This window comes from Olea europaea, chromosome 18, assembly GCF_002742605.1.
Source record: "Olea europaea var. sylvestris chromosome 18, O_europaea_v1, whole genome shotgun sequence".
In the NCBI taxonomy this organism is placed as follows: Eukaryota; Viridiplantae; Streptophyta; class Magnoliopsida; order Lamiales; family Oleaceae; genus Olea; species Olea europaea.
In genome coordinates, this window is record NC_036254.1 from 24,563,898 (window position 1) to 24,572,534 (window position 8,637).

Below are 8,637 nucleotides of genomic sequence, written 5' to 3' on the forward strand. Positions count from 1 at the left end.
GAGAGAGAGAGAGAGAGAGAGAGAGTAATGAATATTTTAGAATTAGAGATATGAGAATTTGATTGGTCAAGTGTGAAAACATGTTTTGTCATCACTAGCACGCGTTTCCAAGAGTAAGAATTTGATTGTCCAGTGTTAAAAGAGGTTTCATCATCAATAGCATGAAAATACGTGAACTTGTCACAAAAATTCTGAAAAAATGTTTTTTGTCGTCAATAGCACGTGCTTCCAAGGGTGAGAATTTGATTGCTTGAGTGTGAAAAGAGGTTTTGTCATCAGCAGCATGGACATGGGAGCTTGAACGAATCTACGCGTCTGAAGACAAATAGAGTACACAATCAAATCCGTTCCACTTTCTGAATCTAGTTGTATTTTCCAAGTTAGTGCATCACAGCAATTATTTCGAGACCCTAAAACATCACACTGTTCTGCGTGTAGACCTAGCTTTTGATTCCTAATTATAGTACTCTAGTTGGAGGCATTGCTATACATGACACAGGAGGCTTTGGTCATCAGCCGCACATACATGCAACCATGATGTGTTTGTCTATGAGAGAGAGAGAGAGAGATGAAACATTCATTTAGTCCTTATTTGAGCTCCATTTTTAGAATAGATATTGTAAAAAAAGTGATTTTTTGGAGAATGTATGGTTAAAAAGTAAGAAAAATTTTGGATTTACATGCAAAATTATTTTATTGAGAAAATATCGGGTTGAACATGAGTTTGGAAGAAAATAAGTTTTAAAGAATGGGGCTCAAATATGGACTTAGTTATAGAATCCGAAATGGAATGTTATTAGACAATTGTGATAAAATGTTCTGGATCATAGGAGCCTATACATGTCTGCATGCACGCATGTGCATGTGCATGTGCACAGTGAGAAAGAGATGCAATCCATTTCCAATTTGATAAAAATTCTTAAGGAATAAATACATCATAACATTCAATAAGCAGATGAAAAGGTAACAAAATTCATTTCATATATAGATGAGCAAGTTATTCCCCAAGCTGCACCATTTTTGGTGGCACCTTTTTCTCAACACCAGTCCTGTGAGATATTAACAATAGGCAATCTCATAATAGCTCTCGAGCTATAAGGAAGGAAGCTTGGTTTTATTTACAATAGTTGTCTTGATTTTCTCTTATTTTCACATTGTACCTTTTAAGTGTGTCATAATCTAATCTTTATTTTGTATGGAAGATGATTGGTGTACAATGTAGGGGGTTCCGTGAACCTCTACAGATACCTCACATGGACAGGGTGGATAGGTTAGTTTTGTGACATTATTTATTCATGTGGGTGGAGTCCACACTTTGTAAGATATCTATAAATTTTCTGTAAGAATTTTTCTGTACACCAAACATTACTCATTTTGTATTCCCCCACAAACATGATACATAATTATTAACAAATAAAACAATAAGTTAACTAGACAATAGTAGGAGCATATTTGGCTAAGATTAAAGAGGAAAAAAAGAAGTAAACTTGCTTCTTTTCGAAACTTGTCATAAAAATAAGTTTCCACACTGAAATTCATAAAAAAATAATGACTTTTCAGAATCTCGGACAAGTTTCTCAAGAGAGATCCAAGTCTATTTCGAATTATTAGAATGAATGATCTTTATTTTGAAGAGTCAACGCTTAAAATCATATTCAAAGAAATTCTTTAAATTAATATTTTAATTTAGAAAGTAAGTTTGACTCTCCAAACTCATTCTTTATAATTAAGAGATAGTCTGGTGTTGCTTTTTTGCTTGATTTTAAGTGGAAATGTGACCCTTTTTTCTCATTTGGGACCCACGCGTGAGAGAATGGCTCAACAATTACGACGGCCAACAGTAGGAATTTTGATAAAAATATGGGAAAAACCAGGCCCAGACAGATGCAAAATACATTCAAAGTATTTCAATTTTAAATGTAGAAAAATAAAAAATTAATCCAGGGAAAAGCTATTTAAAATAAAAGATAGAAAAAATAATTAATATTTTTTGGAAAAGTAAAATTATAAGTGTTATCTATAAAATGGCCGAAAGACTAATTCAAAATTTTAACTCGCAAAATTTATAGATGCTTTTCAAATGATAGAAAGGGAATCTGTTGCTGGAGATGCTCTAACATTCTACCGTTAAAAGGATCCACAGTTTTAACAAAAAATATAATATTACTATAATAATTGTTCCAAAAATGGAATATTTGACCCGCATAGTTGAAAAAAAAAATGTGGCTTTGGTGATGAACTAAGAACATATTTAAAAACTAAAGCAATACTTACCAAATTCCAGAAACCGTCGATCACAGAAATCCAGTTACTCTGCTCACTACAAGAGCTTCCAAAACTGTTAACCAAAAGAAGAAAGAAAAAGGCTAATAATCGATGAGTAAATGTCAGAATAATCTTAAATGAGATAGGTAAAATTCAAAACTGAGAGAAGTAAATCCTCTTTCTTGTAATAAATTCACCAACTGTATACAATTATTTCTTGGCTCCCAACGTAATCTTTTTTTTTTTTTTTTAAGGATAGTAAGGAAAAAAAGGCACGTAAATGTTTAAAAAAAAATAGATAATGTAAAACGGGCGCTAGTGGATAAGCACGCACGACTGCATTAGTAGTACTGTAGTGCTGTTATAGTTAAGCAGGCGGCCAGCGTAATGGACTTCCGTGGGGCCGAAAGTCAGTTTGAAGAGATAGAGCTTTAAAGTCCGTGCCAAATTTTCATTGGGAAAATTAGACCCACTACCGCTAAAAATAAAAAAATAAAAAATTGAATAATACTCTATTAATTGATTAATACATTCTAAACTCCCAAAACCCAAATCAGATCCCTGATTCTAGAAAACTCCCAAAGGCCCTCCTCCTGACTCAGCGGTGGTGGTAAAGCAGCCTCAATTGCTGGTGGGAGCGATGATGATGACAATGTTGAAGGCTTTCATAAAGGACGTTATCACTACATGGTTTTAAGGGGAATTTGCTGCGGCCGTCATTGATGTGCTTTGTGAACAACTAAGGCAACTTGAAGGTGGTGTTTCGATATATTGTTAATCAACTTGGTGATATTTGTTGTAGGAGGCTAAATTGGATCCCTAAACCTTTAGATGCAACAATACTATTCGATTGTTGATATCGGGGCTTCAAAAGGTTGAAGCCAAAAAGTGTAAAAAAAAAAAAAAAATGTGTCTAAAACGAATACTGAGGAAGAAAAAAATTGTTCTATAACAAATGCAGATAAGATCCGAGGCTCGCTTCACATGCCTCTCTTTGACGAGGCTGAACACCTAAGGGAGAAGCCTCAACATGTTTATCTCATCCACCATCACTTTACCTCAATTAAGTCATCATTTATATGGCTTGATTATTAGCTCACCCTGAAGCGAGATGTCAAGTTCAGATTGCTAAATCAAACTTATGCTTGATTATTTACCGAGGTGCATGCACTTGATATTGAAAAGAAAGCAAAACTTTGCAAAACATGGCATTCATTAATATTGAGTACATTACAAGAGGTGGGCTCAAGGCCAGAACATTGATATAAACTGAAAAGGAATCCTAAACTAAGCTTCGGATGATGGAATGGAGGGAACGCCTCTGCAGTAGGAGCTTCAGCAGCTTGAGCATCAGGCCCCTCTTCAGTCCTTTCTGCTGCTTCTTCTCCCACTGCTTCCTTAGCTGGGGTCTGAGGTACCTCAACCACAAACTCAAACCTGAGTTAAGATAGATCGTAGCCTGGGTAAAGTTCCTCAGCCCTCTCCATCACCTTGGCGTAGCCAAAGTTCCTCCAGTATGCGCCGAAACTCCGGTACTCCTTAGTGTTGTGGAAATTGGCAATGAACTCGTTAACTGCCTCCTCCCCCGCCTGGACTCCGAGGCTCACTCCACATGTCGAATTCACTTAACTCTACTACCCATTTCAGTAGTCTTCCCGAGGCATCCTGCTTCTGTAGTACTTGCCTCAAAGGGAAATTGGTCAGAACGTGAATGGTGTGTGCTTGGAAGTAGGGCCATAGCTTCCTAGAGGCTGTGATCAAGGCTAAGGCGAGCTTCTCCATATTAGTGATGGCAATTTACCTCGCCCCGCCCCGCCCCGAATGGGGCAAACCCCCCTTGCGCGGTCGCTGGGCGGGGATGCCCCGCCTCGTGATTTTTTTTTTATTATTATATAAAGTTCATCTATGCAACATATTTCAAAATTGCTTTTTATTTATACTTATTTTCTATCACAATTTTTTTAATAACATAATTTACATGTAGACCTATAATTTTTTCATACTTTTTATTCACACATTCTCTAAAAATCATTTTACACTATAAATAATTTTATCCCAAAACAAAAACTTAAATTTACATAAAGTAAGGTCATTCTTTATTAAAAGTTCAACTTGAATGTTATTCGTATTTTATTAAACTCGGAATTAAAAAAAATTAAACTGGGCAATAAAATTGCCCCGCCCCGACGGGGCGGGGTGCGGGGCGGGGCATGGCATGGGACGAGCGAGTTTCCGAAGATAGGAGTGCCTTGTTAGTGTAATATACGGGAAGTTGGGTGGTTTCTTTTTCTCGAATTAGGACTGTATTGATAGCCTCATTAGAGACGACCAGCTATATTTGAAGGGTATCGTCGGGCTTTGGCTTAGAGAGGAGGGGGGCCTACCCTAGATGTCTTTTCAGGCCCTGAAAGGCCTCTTCACATTCCTCATTCCATTCGAACTTCCTCCAAACTTTCAATATCTTGAAGAACGGGAGGCATTTATTGGTGGCCTTGGAGACAAAGCAGCTAAGGGCTGCCACTCGTCCCGTTAGGCTTTGGACTTCCTTGGGTTTCTGGGGTGATCTCATGTCGAGTGAGGCATTGATCTTTTTAGGGTTGGCATCGATTCCTCTTTTGTTGACCATGTACCCCAGGAACTTGCCAGAGGCAGCGCCAAAAGCGCACTTGAGGGGGTTGAGCTTCATCCTGTACCTCCTGAGGATTCGAAAAGTGTTATCGAAGTGCGTCACATGGTTGTCCGCCTTCAGGCTTTTCACAAGCATATCGTTAACGCAGACTTCCATTGTCTTACTGATGTGGTCTACAAACATTTTGTTGACAAACCTTTAATAGGTGGCCCCGACGTTTTTCAACCCAAAGGGCATCATCTTGTAGTAGTAAAGGCCTCTGTCAGTGATAAAGGAGGTGTTCTCCTCATCGGATGGGTACATGGGTGTTTGGTTGTAGCCAGAGTAGGCATCCATGAAACTCAGGAGCTCATGCTCGACGGTGGAGTCTACTAATCAATTCTCAGAAGTGGGAAGCTGTCTTTGGGGCATGCCTTGTTGAGATTGGTAAAGTCAATACATACCCTCCACTTACCGTTGGGCTTCTTGACTAGCACCGGGTTGGAGACCCACTTCGGGTAGATGACCTCTCTAATGAAGCCATTCTCGATTAGTTTCTGCACTTCTTCTTTCAGAGCCTCATATCTTTCTGGGTTGAGGGCTCTTCTCTTCTGTCGGTGCGGGGCAACCTTAGGATCAATTTTTAGGTGATGACAACTGACCTTGGGGTCTATGCCCACCATGTCCTCAGGCCTCCAAGTAAAGACGTCAAAGTTCTTGCAGAGAAAGTCTTTCAATCTTTCTTTCATGTTGTTGCTCAGGCCTACGCCCACTTTCAACACCTTCGTGGGGTCACGGGGTCGATCGGGAAGCTTTCTAGTTCCTCAACAGGAGTTGCTTGGGATTCGTACTCAATCACGTGGGGATCTATCTCATCGATCATGGAGAGTTCTTCTTGCTCGGGAGGTGCGTCGATCATATCAACATCCTCTCGTTCGAGAGGGGCCTCACTTGGGACATCTGCCATATCCACATCCGTCAGGATGGCATGTACGTCTCATGGCTCAACCTTTCTGATGGAGCTCAGGTAGCACTCTCTGTATCTTCTTTGGTCACCTCTCACTGTTATCACCCCGTTCTCAGTTGGGAGTTTTATGCATAAGTGGTGGATGAAAGTGACGGCTCCCAACTCCTTCAGGGCTGGTCTACCCAAGACTCCGTGGTAGGCTGACCGACTGTTTACAATAAGGAATTCCATGAAGTTCATGGTGGTTTGGGGGACTCTCCCATCTCTACCGCCAATGTTATCTTTCATCTCGGGGTGATACTATCTCTGGTAAATCCATATAGAAGAGTGGTGGTGGGTGTCATCTCGTGGTCCAGGATCATCTTGTCAAAGGTAGACTGAACTGGATGTTAACGGAGCTGCCATTGTCTACTAGCATTCGCTTGAGTCCATTTCAGGCCACAACGACCTTTACCACAAGTGCATCACAATGGGGGTAGTGAACCCCTTCTTGGGTGAAGACGATGGACGGTACTCGGTTTCTTCGGGAGCTACTGTCCACGATATAACTGGTCAGTGGAGGCGCTTGGCTTCCCGGACGTAACTTCGTTTTACGTACCGAGTCTCCCTTCCTATGTAGGGGCCTCCAAATATGGCGTCTATCTAGTGAATAGGGGCCTCTTCTCGTGCATGGTGATTCCCACAATGCCTACGTCATTGCCTGGTTCTATCCGTGCCATATTCCTTTGTGCGAGGAGAGACATCTCGCTGGCGGGGAACGGCCTCCTCACGCCTAGGTCGCTGGTCATTCCTAGGCGGGGGCCTGTTCACCTGTGGGGAATCATTCCTTCTGTCTAGGAAATTTTCCCGTTGGTTGTGGTATGCGTACTCCCGATATTCAAATGTGTCATGATCGTAGGAGCGGTGGTACGTACAATAATCGGGGGTTCTGATTAAGCCTATTCCTAGGTCCTGAACCACACCCCGGCCTCTTCCTCTACGAGGGATCTGTTGTGAAGTTCCTACTTGCGAGTTGGTGGTAGTTGGATTGACATCTTCATATGCCGAAGTTGGAACTGCGATCAAAGTGGTTGTGGCAAGTGCTTACCCTGAATTCTATTACCAGATGGGTTCACCTGGTAGTCCATCAAGTGGGAGGTCGATCTCCTGACACGCTGTCTCTGTTGAGGTAGGAAGCCTCTGCTGGCCCGATTCCGGTGTTCAATTAATTCTTCATTAATAATCTGCCACCTCATCATTTCCAACATGTGACGTAGGTGGTGGGATCTTGGTTTTGCACGTCCCTCCAAAACAGGGAGTTCATATTCAGACCTCCTTTTAGGGTTGACAAAGCTTCACGATTGGTAACTTGCACGCAATACGTCATTTCGTCGGTAAAATGTGATAAAAAGCTTTTCAGGGATTTCCCATGTGCTTGCCTCATGTCTTAAAGGCGCTTGATGGCGGCCTCTCCCTCCTTGCTCACCGCAAATCTCTTTAGGAAAGTGGTTTTGAATTCTGGCCAATTCTTTATGCTCCCAGGCGGCAGTCGACTATACCAGATTTCAGCCGCTCCACAAAGTGTCAAAAGAAAAGCTCTACACTTCAGCAGCGTTGTTGGTGGCCTTAAATTTGAATCTCACGGCTGAATTCAGCTTGTAACCTTCTAGGCTGACAAGGACTACCCCAGCTCTCGAACCTGTGTCTCCAGCTGAACGATCCATGAACAAGTTCCACGTGGGGGGCTCAACAGGTTCCATAACCTCTTCCATCTCAGGTGCATTGGTGAACTCTGCTATAAAATCAGCTAAGTCTTGGCCCTTGATGGCTGCCCTTGTCTTAAAAACAATGTCGAATTCACTTAACTCTACTGCCCATTTCAATAGTCTTCCCGAGGCATCCGGCTTCTGTAGTACTTGCCTCAAAGGAAAGTTGGTCAGAACGTGAATGGTGTATGCTTGGAAGTAGGGCCTCAGCTTTCTAAAGGCTATGATTAAGGCTATGGCGAGCTTCTCCATATCGGGATAGCGAGTTTTCAGAGATAGGAGTGCCTTGCTGGTGTAATATACGGGAAGTTGGATGGTTCCTTTTTCTTGGGTTAGGACTGCACTGATGGCCTCATTGGAGACAGCCAGGTATAGTTGAAGGGTATCGCCGGGCTTTGACTTGGAGAGGAGGAGGGCCTGCCCTAGATGCCTTTTCAGGCCCTGGAAGGCCTCTTCACATTCCTCATTCCATTCGAACTTCCTCCCAGCTTTCAATATCTTGAAGAATGGGAGGCATTTATTGGTGGCCTTGGAGACAAAGTAGCTAAGTGTTGCCACTCGTCTCGTTAGGCTTTGGACTTCCTTGGGTTTCTGGGGTGATCTCATGTCGAGCAAGGCATTGATCTTTTCAGGGAGCCCTTAGTTGCTTTGTCTCCAAGGCCAACAATAAATGTTTCCCGTTCTTCAAGGTATTGAAAGTCGGGAAGAAGTTCGAATGGAATGAGGAATGTGAAGAGCCCTTCTAGGGCCTGAAAAGGCATCTAGGGCAGGCCCCCCTCCTCTCCAAGCTAAAGCCCGGCGATACCCTTCAACTATACCTGGTTGTATATTACTCCAGCAAGGCACTCCTATCTCCAGAAACTCGCTATCCCGATATGGAGAAGCTCGCCTTAGCCTTGATCACAGCCTCTAGAAAGTTGAGGCCCTACTTCCAAGCACACACCATTCACGTTTCGACCAACTTCCCTTTGAGGTAAGTACTACAGAATCCGGATGCCTCGAGAAGACTACTGAAATGGGCAGTAGTGTTAAGTGAATTGGACATTGTCTTT

The 8,637-nt window shown here is 42.2% G+C and overlaps 1 long non-coding RNA gene across 2 annotated transcripts; it reads right to left on the minus strand.

The window, feature by feature from the left end:
- Positions 1-2,274: 2,274 nt before the first annotated feature.
- On the minus strand, positions 2,275-3,066 carry LOC111367880. 2 transcript variants are annotated; one of them, XR_002697905.1, is made up of 2 exons: positions 2,600-3,066; positions 2,275-2,338 (listed from the first exon to the last, which is right to left on the minus strand). It is a non-coding gene; the product is annotated as an uncharacterized LOC111367880 (long non-coding RNA). The 2 variants fall into 2 exon arrangements; XR_002697904.1 differs by lacking the exon at positions 2,600-3,066 and adding an exon at positions 2,467-2,593.
- Positions 3,067-8,637: the final 5,571 nt, after the last annotated feature.